This window comes from Anopheles ziemanni, assembly GCF_943734765.1.
Source record: "Anopheles ziemanni chromosome X unlocalized genomic scaffold, idAnoZiCoDA_A2_x.2 X_unloc_4, whole genome shotgun sequence".
NCBI lineage: Eukaryota > Metazoa > Arthropoda > Insecta > Diptera > Culicidae > Anopheles > Anopheles ziemanni.
This window is the reverse complement of record NW_026689807.1, coordinates 753,779-770,000: the sequence shown is the minus strand read 5'-3', so window position 1 is coordinate 770,000 and position 16,222 is coordinate 753,779.

The window sequence follows — 16,222 nt, the reverse complement described above, 5'->3', positions numbered from 1 at the left end:
GATCTTCTTCATCTCCCGTCTTAATACAGCATCCCTACTTATAGGCATCTCGGACTTAGTCGATTTTTCAGAAATTCTAAGAAAAACTTATGTAAGGATGCTGGGAGATGAATGGGATGCTGCATGGAGAAGAATCTTGATCTTCTTCATCTCCCATCTCAATACAGCATCCCTTCTTAAAGGCATCTCGGACTTAGTCGATTTTTCATAAATTCTAAGAAAAACATATGTTAGGATGCTGCGAGATGAATGGGATGCTGCATGGAGATGAATCTTGATCTTCTTCATCTCCCATCTTAATACAGCATCCCTACTTGAAGGCATCTCGGACTTAGTCGATTTTTCATAAATTCTAAGAAATTCATATGTTAGGATGCTGGGAGATGAATGGGATGCTGCATGGAGATGAATCTGGATCTCCTACATCTCCCATCTCAATACAGCATCCCTACTTAAAGCCATCTCGGACTTAGTCGATTTTTCATAAATTCTAAGAAATTCATATGTTAGGATGCTGGGAGATGAATGGGATGCTGCATAGAGATGAATCTTGATCTCCTACATCTCCCATCTCAATACAGCATCCCTACTTAAAGGCATCTCGGACTTAGTCGATTTTTCATAAATTCATAGAAATTCATAAGTTAGGATGCTGCGAGATGAATGGGATGCTGCATGGAGATGAATCTTAATCTTCTTCATCTCCCATCTTAATACAGCATCCCTACTTAAAGGCATCTCGGACTTAGTCGATTTTTCATAAATTCATAGAAATTCATATGTTAGGATGCTGCGAGATGAATGGGATGCTGCGAGATGAATGGGATGCTGCATGGAGATGAATCTTGATCTTCTTCATCTCCCATCTTAATACAGCATCCCTACTTAAAGGCATCTCGGACTTAGTCGATTTTTCATAAATTCATAGAAATTCATATGTTAGGATGCTGGGAGATGAATGGGATGCTGCATGGAGATGAATCTTGCTCTTCTTCATCTCCCATCTTAATACAGCATCCCTACTTAAAGGCATCTCGGACTAAGTCGATTTTTCATAAATTCTAAGAAAAACATATGTTAGGATGCTGGGAGATGAATGGGATGCTGCGTGGAGATGAATCTTGATCTACTTCATCTCCCATACTAATACAGCATCCCTACTTAAAGGCATCTCGGACTTAGTCAACTTTTCATAAAATCTATGTAAAACATATGTTAGGATGCTGGGAGATGCATGGGATGCTGCATGGAGATGAATCTTGATCTTCTTCATCGCCCATCTCAAAACAGCATCCCTACTTAAAGGCATCTCGGACTTAGTCGATTTTTCATAAATTCTAAGAAAAACATATGTTAGGATGCTGGGAGATGAATGGGATGCTGCATGGAGATGAATCTTGATCTTCTTCATCTCCCATCTCAATACAGCATCCCTACTTAAAGGCATCTCGGACTTAGTCGATTTTTCATAAATTCTAAGAAAAACATATGTTAGGGTGCTGCGAGATGAATAAGATGCTGCATGGAGATGAATCTTGATCTTCTCCATCTCCCATCTTAATACAGCATCCCTACTTAAAGGCATCTCGGACTTAGTCGATTTTTCATAAATTCTAAGAAATTCATATGTAAGGATGCTGCGAGATGAATGGGATGCTGCATGGAGATAAATCTTGATCTCCTACATCTCTCATCTCAATACAGCATCCCTACTTAAAGCCATCTCGGACTTAGTCGATTTTTCATAAATTCATAGAAATTCATATGTTAGGATGCTGCGAGATGAATGGGATGCTGCATGGAGATGCATCTTGATCTCCTACATCTCCCATCTTAATACAGCATCCCTACTTAAAGAAATCTCGGACTTAGTCGATTTTTCATAAATTCTAAGAAATTCATACGTTAGGATGCTGGGAGATGAATGGGATGCTGCATGGAGATGAATCTTGATCTTCTACATCTCCCATCGCAATACAGCATCCCTACTTAAAGGCATCTCGGACTTAGTCGATTTTTCATAAATTCTAAGAAAAACATATGTTAGGGTGCTGCGAGATGAATGGGATGCTGCATGGAGATGAATCTTGATCTCCTACATCTCCCATCGCAATACAGCATCCCTACTTAAAGGCATCTCGGACTTAGTCGATTTTTCATCAATTCTAAGAAAAACATATGTTACGATGCTGCGCGATGAATGGGATGCTGCATGGAGATGAATCTTGATCTTCTTCATCTCCCATCTCAATACAGCATCCCTACTTAAAGGCATCTCGGACTTAGTCGATTTTTCATAAATTCTAAGAAAAACATATGTTAGGATGCTGCGAGATGAATGGGATGCTGCATGGAGATGAATCTAGATCTTCTACATCTCCCATCTTAATACAGCATCCCTACTTAAGGGCATCTCGGACTTAGTCGATTTTTCATAAATTCTAAGAAATGCATATGTTTGGATGCTGCGAGATGAATGAGATGCTGCATGGAGATGAATCTTGATCTGCTACATCTCCCATCTCAATACAGCATCCCTACTTAAAGGCATCTCGGACTTAGTCGATTTTTCATAAATTCTATGAAATTCATATGTTAGGATGCTGCGAGATGAATGGGATGCTGCATGGAGATGAATCTTGATCTTCTACATCTCCCATCTTAATACAGCATCCCTACGTAAAGGCATCTCGGACTTAGTCGATTTTTCATAACTTCTAAGTAAAACATATGTTAGGATGCTGCGAGATGAATGGGATGCTGCACGGAGATGAATCTTGATCTTCTCCATCTCCCATCTCAATACAGCATCCCTACTTAAAGGCATCTCGGACTTAGTCGATTTTTCATAAATTCTAAGAAAAACATATGTTAGGATGCTGCGAGATGAATGGGATGCTGCATGGAGATGAATCTTGATCTTCTCCATCTCCTGTCTTAATACAGCATCCCTGCTTAAAGGCATCTCGGACTTAGTCGATTTTTCATAAATTCTAAGAAAAACATATGTTAGGATGCTGCGAGATGAATGGGATGCTGCATGGAGATTAATCTTGATCTTCTCCATCTCCCATCTTAATACAGCATCTTTACTTAGAGGCATCTCGGACTTAGTCGATTTGTCATAAATTCTAAGAAAAACATATGTTAGGATGCTGGGAGATGAATGGGATGCTGCATGGAGATAAATCTAGATCTTCTCCATCTCCCATCTTAATACAGCATCCCTTCTTAAAGGCATCTCGGACTTAGTCGATTTTTCATAAATTCTAAGAAATTCATATGTTAGGATGCTGCGAGATGAATGGGATGCTGCATGGAGATGAATCTTGATCTTCTACATCTCCCATCTTAATACAGCATCCCTACGTAAAGGCATCTCGGACTTAGTCGATTTTTCATAACTTCTAAGTAAAACATATGTTAGGATGCTGCGAGATGAATGGGATGCTGCACGGAGATGAATCTTGATCTTCTCCATCTCCCATCTCAATACAGCATCCCTACTTAAAGGCATCTCGGACTTAGTCGATTTTTCATAAATTCTAAGAAAAACATATGTTAGGATGCTGCGAGATGAATGGGATGCTGCATGGAGATGAATCTTGATCTTCTCCATCTCCTGTCTTAATACAGCATCCCTGCTTAAAGGCATCTCGGACTTAGTCGATTTTTCATAAATTCATAGAAAAACATATGTTACGATGCTGCGAGATGAATGGGATGCTGCATGGAGATGAATCTTGATCTTCTTCATCTCCTGTCTTAATACAGCCTCCCTACTTAAAGGCATCTCGGACTTAGTCGATTTTTCATAAATTCTAAGAAATTCATATGTTAGGATGCTGCGAGATGAATGGGATGCTGCATGGAGATGAAACTAGATCTTCTACATCTCCCATCTTAATTACAGCATCCCTTCTTAAAGGCATCTCGGACTTAGTCGATTTTTCATAAATTCTAAGAAATTCATATGTAAGGATGCTGGGAGATGAATGGGATGCTGCATGGAGATGAATCTTGATCTTCTTCATCTCCCATCTTAATACAGCATCCCTACTTAAAGGCATCTTGGACTTAGTCGATTTTTCATAAATTCTAAGAAAAACATATGTTAGGATGCTGGGAGATGAATAAGATGCTGCATGGAGATGAATCTTGATCTTCTTCATCTCCCATCTTAATACAGCATCCCTACTTAAAGGCATCTTGGACTTAGTCGATTTTTCATAAATTCTAAGAAAAACATATGTTAGGATGCTGGGAGATGAATGGGATGCTGCATGGAGATAAATCTTGATCTTCTTCATCTCCCATCTTAATACAGTATCCCTACTTAAAGGCATCTCGGACTTAGTCGATTTTTCATAAATTCTAAGAAAAACATATGTTAGGATGCTGCGAGATGAATGGGATGCTGCATGGAGATGAATCTAGATCTTCTACATCTCCCATATCAATACAGCATACCTACTTAAAGGCATCTCGGACTTAGTCGATTTTTCATAAATTCTAAGAAAAGCATATGTTAGGATGCTGCGAGATGAATGGGATGCTGCATGGAGATGAATCTTGATCTTCCTCATCTCCCATCTCAATACAGCATCCCTGCTTAAAGGCATCACGGACTTAGTCGATTTTTCATACATTGTAAGAAAAACATATGTTAGGATGCTGCGAGATGAATAGGATGCTGCATGGAGATGAATCTTGATCTTCTTCATCTCCCATCTTAATACAGCATCCCTACTTAAAGGCATCTCGGACTTAGTCGATTTTCCATAAATTCTAAGAAATTTTTATGTTAGGATGCTGCGAGATTAATGGGATGCTGCATGGAGATGAATCTTGATCTTCTTCATCTCCCATCTTAATACAGCATCCCTACTTAGAGGCATCTCGGACTGAGTCGATTTTTCATAAATTCTAAGAAATTCATATGTTAGGATGCTGGGAGATGAATGGGATGCTGCATGGAGATGCATCTTGATCTCCTACATCTCCCATCTCAATACAGCATCCCTACTTAAAGGCATCTCGGACTTAGTCGATTTTTCATAAATTCATAGAAATTCATATGTTAGGATGCTGCGAGATGAATGGGATGCTGCATGGAGGTGAATCTTGATCTACTTCATCTCCCATCTTAATACAGCATCCCTACTTAAATGCATCTCGGACTTAGTCGATTTTTCATAAATTCTAAGAAAAACATATGTTAGGATGCTGCGAGATGAATGGGATGCTGCATGGAGATGAATCTTGATCTTCTTCATCTCCCATCTTAATACAGCATCCCTACTTAAATGCATCTCGGACTTAGTCGATTTTTCATAAATTCTAAGAAAAACATATGTTAGGATGCTGGGAGATGAATGGGATGCTGCATGGAGATGAATCTTGATCTTCTTCATCTCCCATCTTAATACAGCATCCCTACTTAAAGGCATCTTGGACTTAGTCGATTTTTCATAAATTCTAAGAAAAACATATGTTAGGATGCTGGGAGATGAAGAAGATGCTGCATGGAGATGAATCTTGATCTTCTACATCTCCCATCTTAATACAGCATCCCTACCTAAAGGCATCTCGGACTTAGTCGATTTTTCATAAACTCTAAGAAAAACATATGTTAGGATGCTGGGAGATGAATGGGATGCTGCATGGAGATGAATCTTGATCTTCTTCATCTCCCATCTTAATACAGCATCCCTACTTAAATGCATCTCGGACTTAGTCGATTTTTCATAAATTCTAAGAAAAACATATGTTGGGATAATGCGAGATGAATGGGATGCTGCATGGAGATGAATCTTGATCTCCTACATCTCCCATCTCAATACAGCATCCCTACTTAAAGGCATATCGGACTTAGTCGATTTTTCATAAATTCTAAGAAATTCATATGTTAGGATGCTGCGAGATGAATGGGATGCTGCATGGAGATGCATCTTGATCTTCTACATCTCCCATCTCAAAACAGCATCCCTACTTAAAGGCATCTCGGACTTAGTCGATTTTTCATAAATTCTTAGAAATTCATATGTTAGGATGCTGGGAGATGAATGGGATGCTGCATGGAGATGAATCTTGATCTTCTTCATCTCCCATCTTAATACAGCATCCCTACTTAAAGGCATCTCGGACTTAGTCGATTTTCCATAAATTCTAAGAAATTTTTATGTTAGGATGCTGCGAGATTAATGGGATGCTGCATGGAGATGAATCTTGATCTTCTTCATCTCCCATCTTAATACAGCATCCCTACTTAGAGGCATCTCGGACTGAGTCGATTTTTCATAAATTCTAAGAAATTCATATGTTAGGATGCTGGGAGATGAATGGGATGCTGCATGGAGATGCATCTTGATCTCCTACATCTCCCATCTCAATACAGCATCCCTACTTAAAGGCATCTCGGACTTAGTCGATTTTTCATAAATTCATAGAAATTCATATGTTAGGATGCTGCGAGATGAATGGGATGCTGCATGGAGGTGAATCTTGATCTACTTCATCTCCCATCTTAATACAGCATCCCTACTTAAATGCATCTCGGACTTAGTCGATTTTTCATAAATTCTAAGAAAAACATATGTTAGGATGCTGCGAGATGAATGGGATGCTGCATGGAGATGAATCTTGATCTTCTTCATCTCCCATCTTAATACAGCATCCCTACTTAAAGGCTTCTCGGACTTAGTCGATTTTTCATAAATTCTAAGAAATTCATATGTTAGGATGCTGGGAGATGAATGGGATGCTGCATGGAGATGAATCTTGATCTCCTACATCTCCCATCTCAATACAGCATCCCTACTTAAAGGCATCTCGGACTTAGTCGATTTTTCATAAATTCATAGAAATTCATATGTTAGGATGCTGCGAGATGAATGGGATGCTGCATGGAGATGAATCTTGATCTCCTACATCTCCCATCTTAATACAGCATCCCTACTTAAAGCCATCTCGGACTTAGTCGATTTTTCATAAATTCTAAGAAAAACATATGTTAGGATGCTGCGAGATGAATGGGATGCTGCATGGAGATGAATCTTGATCTTCTTCATCTTCCATCTCAATACAGCATCCCTACTTAAACGCATCTCGGACTTAGTCGATTTTTTATAAATTCTAAGAAAAACATATGTTAGGATGCTGCGAGATGAATGGGATGCTACATGGAGATGAATCTTGATCTTCTTCATCTCCCATCTCAATACAGCATCCCTACTTGAAGGCATCTCGGACTTAGTCGTTTTTTCATAAATTCTAAGAAATTCATATGTAAGGATGCTGCGAGATGAATGGGATGCTGCATGGAGATGAATATTGATCTCCTACATCTCCCGTCTCAATACAGCATCCCTACTTAAATGCATCTCGGACTTAGTCGATTTTTCATAAATTCTAAGAAAAACATATGTTAGGATGCTGCGAGATGAATGGGATGCTGCATGGAGATGAATCTTGATCTTCTTCATCTCCCATCTTAATACAGCATCCCTACTTGAAGGCATCTCGGACTTAGTCGATTTTTCATAAATTCTAAGAAATTCATATGTTAGGATGCTGGGAGATGAATGGGATGCTGCATGGAGATGAATCTTGATCTCCTACATATCCCATCTTAATACAGCATCCCTACTTAAAGCCATCTCGGACTTAGTCGATTTTTCATAAATTCTAAGAAATTCATATGTTAGGATGCTGGGAGATGAATGGGATGCTGCATGGAGATGAATCTTGATCTTCTTCATCTCCGATCTTAATACAGCATCCCTACTTAAAGCCATCTCGGACTTAGTCGATTTTTCATAAATTCATAGAAATTCATATGTTAGGATGCTGCGAGATGAATGGGATGCTGCATGCAGATGAATATTGATCTCCTACATCTCCCGTCTCAATACAGCATCCCTACTTAAAGCCATCTCGGACTTAGTCGATTTTTCATAAATTCATAGAAATTCATATGTTAGGATGCTGGGGGATGAATGAGATGCTGCATGGAGATGAATCTTGATCTTCCTCATCTCCCATCTTAATACAGCATCCCTACTTAAAGGCATCCCGGACTTAGTCGATTTTTCATAAATTCATAGAAATTCATATGTTAGGATGCTGCGAGATGAATGGGATGCTGCATGGAGATGAATCTTGATCTCCTACATCTCTCATCTCAATACAGCATCCCTACTTAAAGCCATCTCGGACTTAGTCGATTTTTCATAAATTCATAGAAATTCATATGTTAGGATGCTGCGAGATGAATGGGATGCTGCATGGAGATGAATCTTGATCTCCTACATCTCTCATCTCCATGCAGCATCCCTACTTAAAGGCATCTCGGACTTAGTCGATTTTTCATAAATTCATAGAAATTCATATGTTAGGATGCTGCGAGATGAATGGGATGCTGCATGGAGATGAATCTTGAACTCTTACATCTACTATCTCAATACAGCATCCCTACTTAAAGCCATCTCGGACTTAGTCGATTTTTCATAAATTCATAGAAATTCATATGTTAAGATGCTGCGAGATGAATGGGATGCTGCATGGAGATGAATCTTGATCTCCTACATCTCCCATCTCAATACAGCATCCCTACTTAAAGGCATCTCGGACTAAGTCGATTTTTCATAAATTCTAAGAAAACCATATGTTAGGATGCTGGGAGATGATTGATATGCTGCATGGAGATGAATCTTGATCTCTTACATCTACTATCTCAATACAGCATCCCTACTTAAAGCCATCTCGGACTTAGTCGATTTTTCATAAATTCATAGAAATTCATATGTTAGGATGCTGCGCGATGAATTCGATGCTGCATGGAGATGAATCTTGATCTCCTACATCTCCCATCTCAATACAGCATCCCTACTTAAAGGCATCTCGGACTTAGTCGATTTTTCATAAATTCTAAGAAAAACATATGTTAGGATGCTGGGAGATGTTTGGGATGCTGCATGGAGATGAATCTTGATCTCTTACATCTACTATCTCAATACAGCATCCCTACTTAAAGGCATCTCGGACTTAGTCGACTTTTCATAAATTCATAGAAATTCATATGTTAGGATGCTGCGAGATGAATGGGATGCTGCATGGAGATGAATCTTGATCTTCTTCATCTCCCATCTTAATACAGCATCCCTACTTAAAGGCATCTCGGACTAAGTCGATTTTTCATAAATTCTAAGAAAAACATATGTTAGGATGCTGCGAGAAGAATGGGATGCTGCATGGAGATAATTGTTGATCTCTTACATCTACTATCTCAATACAGCATCCCTACTTAAAGCCATCTCGGACTTAGTCGATTTTTCATAAATTCATAGAAATTCATATGTTAGGATGCTGCGAGATGAATGGGATGCTGCATGGAGATGAATCTTGATCTCCTTTATCTCCCATCTCAATACAGCATCCCTACTTAAAGGCATCTCGGACTTAGTCGATTTTTCATAAATTCTAAGAAAAACATATGTTAGGATGCTGCGAGATGAATGGGATGCTGCATTGAGATGAATCTTGATCTTCTACATCTCCCATTGCAATACAGCATCAATACTTAAAGGCATCTCGGACTTAGTCGATTTTTCATAAATTCTAAGAAAAACATATGTAAGGATGCTGCGAGATGAATGGGATGCTGCATGGAGGTTAATCTTGATCTCCTACATCTCCCATCTCAATACAGCATCCCTACTTAAAGGCATCTCGGACTTAGTCGAGTTTTCATAAATTCTAAGAAATTTATATGTTAGGATGCTGCGAGATTAATGGGATGCTGCATGGAGATGAATCTTGATCTTCTTCATCGCCCATCTTAATACAGCATCCCTACTTAAAGGCATCTCGGACTTAGTCGATTTTTCATAAATTCTAAGAAAAACATCTGTTAGGATGCTGGGAGATGAATGGGATGCTGCATGGAGATGCATCTTGATCTCCTACATCTCCCATCTTAATACAGCATCCCTACTTAAAGCCATCTCGGACTTAGTCGATTTTTCATAAATTCTAAGAAAAAGATATGTTAGGATGCTGCGAGATGAATGGGATGCTGCATGGAGTTGAATCTTGATCTTCTTCATCTCCCATCTTAATACAGCATCCCTTCTTAAAGGCATCTAGGACTTAGTCGATTTTTCATAAATTCTAAAAAATTCATATGCTAGGATGCTGCGAGATGAATGGGATGCTGCATGGAGATGAATCTTGATCTTCTTCATCTCCCATCTGAATACAGCATCCTTTCTTAAAGGCATCTCGGACTTAGTCGATTTTTCATAAATTCTAAGAAAAACATATGTTAGGATGCTGCGAGATGAATGAGATGCTGCATGGAGATGAATCTTGATCTTCTTCATCTCCCATCTTAATACAGCATCCCTACTTAAAGGCATCTCGGACTTAGTCGATTGTTCATAAATTCTTAGAAATTCATATGTTAGGATGCTGCGAGATGAATGGGATGCTGCATGGAGATAAATCTTGATCTTCTTCATCTCCCGTCTTAATACAGCATCCCTACTTATAGGCATCTCGGACTTAGTCGATTTTTCAGAAATTCTAAGAAAAACTTATGTAAGGATGCTGGGAGATGAATGGGATGCTGCATGGAGAAGAATCTTGATCTTCTTCATCTCCCATCTCAATACAGCATCCCTTCTTAAAGGCATCTCGGACTTAGTCGATTTTTCATAAATTCTAAGAAAAACATATGTTAGGATGCTGCGAGATGAATGGGATGCTGCATGGAGATGAATCTTGATCTTCTTCATCTCCCATCTTAATACAGCATCCCTACTTGAAGGCATCTCGGACTTAGTCGATTTTTCATAAATTCTAAGAAATTCATATGTTAGGATGCTGGGAGATGAATGGGATGCTGCATGGAGATGAATCTGGATCTCCTACATCTCCCATCTCAATACAGCATCCCTACTTAAAGCCATCTCGGACTTAGTCGATTTTTCATAAATTCTAAGAAATTCATATGTTAGGATGCTGGGAGATGAATGGGATGCTGCATAGAGATGAATCTTGATCTCCTACATCTCCCATCTCAATACAGCATCCCTACTTAAAGGCATCTCGGACTTAGTCGATTTTTCATAAATTCATAGAAATTCATAAGTTAGGATGCTGCGAGATGAATGGGATGCTGCATGGAGATGAATCTTAATCTTCTTCATCTCCCATCTCAATACAGCATCCCTACTTAAAGGCATCTCGGACTTAGTCGATTTTTCATAAATTCATAGAAATTCATATGTTAGGATGCTGCGAGATGAATGGGATGCTGCGAGATGAATGGGATGCTGCATGGAGATGAATCTTGATCTTCTTCATCTCCCATCTTAATACAGCATCCCTACTTAAAGGCATCTCGGACTTAGTCGATTTTTCATAAATTCATAGAAATTCATATGTTAGGATGCTGGGAGATGAATGGGATGCTGCATGGAGATGAATCTTGCTCTTCTTCATCTCCCATCTTAATACAGCATCCCTACTTAAAGGCATCTCGGACTAAGTCGATTTTTCATAAATTCTAAGAAAAACATATGTTAGGATGCTGGGAGATGAATGGGATGCTGCGTGGAGATGAATCTTGATCTACTTCATCTCCCATACTAATACAGCATCCCTACTTAAAGGCATCTCGGACTTAGTCAACTTTTCATAAAATCTATGTAAAACATATGTTAGGATGCTGGGAGATGCATGGGATGCTGCATGGAGATGAATCTTGATCTTCTTCATCTCCCATCTCAAAACAGCATCCCTACTTAAAGGCATCTCGGACTTAGTCGATTTTTCATAAATTCTAAGAAAAACATATGTTAGGATGCTGGGAGATGAATGGGATGCTGCATGGAGATGAATCTTGATCTTCTTCATCTCCCATCTCAATACAGCATCCCTACTTAAAGGCATCTCGGACTTAGTCGATTTTTCATAAATTCTAAGAAAAACATATGTTAGGGTGCTGCGAGATGAATAAGATGCTGCATGGAGATGAATCTTGATCTTCTCCATCTCCCATCTTAATACAGCATCCCTACTTAAAGGCATCTCGGACTTAGTCGATTTTTCATAAATTCTAAGAAATTCATATGTAAGGATGCTGCGAGATGAATGGGATGCTGCATGGAGATAAATCTTGATCTCCTACATCTCTCATCTCAATACAGCATCCCTACTTAAAGCCATCTCGGACTTAGTCGATTTTTCATAAATTCATAGAAATTCATATGTTAGGATGCTGCGAGATGAATGGGATGCTGCATGGAGATGCATCTTGATCTCCTACATCTCCCATCTTAATACAGCATATCTACTTAAAGAAATCTCGGACTTAGTCGATTTTTCATAAATTCTAAGAAATTCATACGTTAGGATGCTGGGAGATGAATGGGATGCTGCATGGAGATGAATCTTGATCTTCTTCATCTCCCATCTCAAAACAGCATCCCTACTTAAAGGCATCTCGGACTTAGTCGATTTTTCATAAATTCTAAGAAAAACATATGTTAGGGTGCTGCGAGATGAATAAGATGCTGCATGGAGATGAATCTTGATCTTCTTCATCTCCCATCTTAATACAGCATCCCTACTTAAAGGCATCTCGGACTTAGTCGATTTTTCATAAATTCTAAGAAAAACATATGTTAGGGTGCTGCGAGATGAATGGGATGCTGCATGGAGATGAATCTTGATCTTCTCCATCTCCCATCTTAATACAGCATCCCTACTTAAAGGCATCTCGGACTTAGTCGATTTTTCATAAATTCTAAGAAAAACAAATGTTAGGATGCTGCGAGATGTATGGGATGCTGCATGAAGACGAATCTTGATCTCCTACATCTCCCATCTCAATACAGCATCCCTACTTAAAGGCATCTCGGACTTAGTCGATTTTTCATAAATTCTAAGAAAAACATATGTTAGGATGCTGGGAGATGAATGGGATGCTGCATGGAGATGAATCTTGATCTTCTTCATCTCCCATCTCAATACAGCATCCCTACTTAAAGGCATCTCGGACTTAGTCGATTTTTCATAAATTCTAAAAAAAACATATGTAAGGATGCTGCGAGATGAATGGGATGCTGCATGGAGATGAATCTTGATCTTCTCCATCTCCCATCTTAATACAGCATCCCTACTTAAGGGCATCTCGGACTTAGTCGATTTTTCATAAATTCATAGAAATTCATATGTTAGGATGCTGCGAGATAAATGGGATGCTGCATGGAGATGAATCTTGATCTTCTTCATCTCCCATCTTAATACAGCATCCCTACTTAAATGCATCTCGGACTTAGTCGATTTTTCATAAATTCTAAGAAAAACATATGTTAGGATGCTGCGAGATGAATGGGATGCTGCATGGAGATGAATCTTGATCTTCTTCATCTCCCATCTTAATACAGCATCCCTACTTAAAGGCATCTCGGACTTAGTCGAAATTTCATAAATTCTAAGAAATTCATATGTTAGGATGCTGCGAGATGAATGGGATGCTGCATGGAGATGAATCTTGATCTCCTACATCTCCCATCTTTATACAGCATCCCTACTTAAAGGCATCTCGGACTTAGTCGATTTTTCATAAATTCATAGAAATTCATATGTTAGGATGCTGGGAGATGAATAGGATGCTGCATGGAGATGAATCTTGATCTCCTACATCTCCCATCTTAATACAGCATCCCTACTTAGAGGCATCTCGGACTTAGTCGATTTTTCATAAATTCATAGAAATTCATATGTTAGGATGCTGCGAGATGAATGGGATGCTGCATGGAGATGCATCTTGATCTCCTACATCTCCCATCTTAATACAGCATATCTACTTAAAGGCATCTCGGACTTAGTCGATTTTTCATAAATTCTAAGAAAAACATATGTTAGGATGCTGGGAGATGAATGGGATGCTGCATGGAGATGAATGTTGACCTTCTTTATCTCCCATCTTAATACAGCATCCCTACTTAAAGGCATCTCGGACTTAGTCGAATTTTCATGAATTCTAAGAAATTGATATGTTAGGATGCTGCGAGATGAATGGGATGCTGCATGGAGATGAATCTTGATCTTCTTCATCTCCCATCTTAATACAGCATCCCTACTTAAAGGCATCTCGGACTTATTCGATTTTTCATAAATTCTTAGAAAAACATATGTTTAAATGCTGCGAGATGAATGGGATGCTGCATGGAGATGAATCTTGATCTTCTTCATCTCCCATCTCAATACAGCATCCCTACTTAAAGGCATCTCGGACTTAGTCGATTTTTCATAAATTCTAAGAAAAACAAATGTTAGGATGCTTCGAGATGAATGGGATGCTGCATGGAGATGAATCTTGATCTTCTCCATCTCCCATCTTAATACAGCATCCCTACTTAAAGGCATCTCGGACTTAGTCGATTTTTCATAAATTCTAAGAAATTCATATGTTAGGATGCTGGGAGATGAATGGGATGCTGCATGGAGATGAATCTTGATCTCCTACATCTCCCATCTCAATACAGCATCCCTACTTAAAGGCATCTCTTACTTAGTCGATTTTTCATAAATTCATAGAAATTCATATGTTAGGATGCTGTGAGATGAATGGGATGCTGCATGGAGATGAATCTTGATCTCCTACATCTCTCATCTCAATACAGCATCCCTACTTAAAGCCATCTCGGACTTAGTCGATTTTTCATAAATTCATAGAAATTCATATGTTAGGATGCTGCGAGATGAATGGGATGCTGCATGGAGATGAATCTTGATCTCCTACATCTCCCATCTCAATACAGCATTCCTACTTAAAGCCATCTCGGACTTAGTCGATTTTTCATAAATTCTAAGAAATTCATATGCGAGGATGCTGGGAGATGAATGGGATGCTGCATGGAGATGAATCTTGATCTCCTACATCTCTCATCTCCATGCAGCATCCCTACTGAAAGGCATCTCGGACTTAGTCGATTTTTCATAAATTCTAAGAAATTCATATGTTAGGATGCTGCGAGATGAATGGGATGCTGCATGGAGATGAATCTTGATCTCCTACATCTCCCATCTCAATACAGCATCCCTACTTAAAGGCATCTTGGACTTAGTCGAGTTTTCATAAATTCTAAGAAAAACAGATGTTTAGATGCTGGGAGATGAATGGGATGCTGCATGGAGATGAATCTTGATCTTCTTCATCTCCCATCTTAATACAGCATCCCTACTTAAAGGCATCTCGGACTTAGTCGATTTTTCATAAATTCATAGAAATTCATATGTTAGGATGCTGGGAGATGAATCTTGATCTTCTTCATCTCCCATCTTAATACAGCATCCCTACTTAAAGGCATCTCGGACTTAGTCGATTTTTCATAAATTCTAAGAAATTCATATGTAAGGATGCTGCGAGATGAATGGGATGCTGCATGGAGATGAATCTTGATCTCCTACATCTCCCATCTCAATACAGCATCCCTACTTAAAGGCATCTCGGACTTAGTCGATTTTTCATAAATTCTAAGAAATTCATATGTAAGGATGCTGCGAGATGAATGGGATGCTGCATGGAGATGAATCTTGATCTCCTACATCTCCCATCTCAATACAGCATCCCTACTTAAAGGCATCTCGGACTTAGTCGATTTTTCATAAATTCTAAGAAATTCATATGTAAGGATGCTGCGAGATGAATGGGATGCTGCATGGAGATGAATCTTGATCTCCTACATCTCCCATCTCAACACAGCATCCCTACTTAAAGGCATCTCGGACTTAGTCGATTTTTCATGAATTCATAGAAATTCATATGTAAGGATGCTGCGAGATGAATGGGATGCTGCATGGAGATGAATCTTGATCTCCTACATCTCCCATCTCAAAACAGCATCCCTACTTAAAGCCATCTCGGACTTAGTCGATTTTTCATAAATTCTAAGAAATTCATATGTGAGGATGCTGGGAGATGAATGGGATGCTGCATGGAGATGAATCTTGATCTCCTACATCTCCCATCTCAATACAGCATCCCTACTTAAAGGCATATCGGACTTAGTCAATTTTTCATAAATTCTAAGAAATTCATATGTGAGGATGCTGGGAGATGAATGGGATGCTGCATGGAGATGAATCTTGATCTCCTACATCTCCCATCTCAATACAGCATCCCTACTTAAAGGAATCTCGGACTTAG